This window comes from Octodon degus, unplaced genomic scaffold, assembly GCF_000260255.1.
Source record: "Octodon degus isolate 3935 unplaced genomic scaffold, OctDeg1.0 scaffold00191, whole genome shotgun sequence".
Lineage (NCBI taxonomy): Eukaryota > Metazoa > Chordata > Mammalia > Rodentia > Octodontidae > Octodon > Octodon degus.
Window position 1 is genome coordinate 4558650 of NW_004524767.1, and position 650 is coordinate 4559299.

Genomic DNA, 650 nt, shown 5'->3' on the forward strand with positions numbered 1-650 from the left:
CACCATGCACTAAACTAAAGTCAAAATGGATTAAAGATCTAAACATTAAAGCAGAGACACTAAACATCCTGGAAGAGAAAGTAGGAGGAACTCTTGAAGACATAGGGCTAGGCAAAGAGTTCATGGACAGAAATCAATTTGCACGGGAAACAGTTGAAAAAATTAACAATTGGGACCTGCTCTTACTGAGAAGTTTTCTCACGTCAAAAGAAATTACTGACAAAGTGAAAAGGCAACACACAAATTTGGAAAAAATCATGACAAATAAGTACTCAGACAAAGGTCTGCTCTTTAGAATCTATAAAGAACTAAAAACCACAAAATGTAAAGACCCAATCCAGAAATGGGCATCCGAAATGAATACACACTTTTCAGAGGAAAAAATTAAAGAAGCAAATAAATATATGAAAAAATGCTCCACATCACTAGTCATTCATGAAATGCAAATTAAAACCACATGGAGATATCATCTCACTCCAGAAAGAATGGCTATCATAAAGAAATCACCCAACAACAAATGTTGGAGAGTCTGTGGGGAAAAAGAAACGCTTCTCTACTGCTGGTGAGAATGTAGACTGGTGCAACCGTTATGGAAATCAGTATGGAGACTCCTTAGAAAAGTTGGTCTGGAAATCCCCTTTAAACCAGCT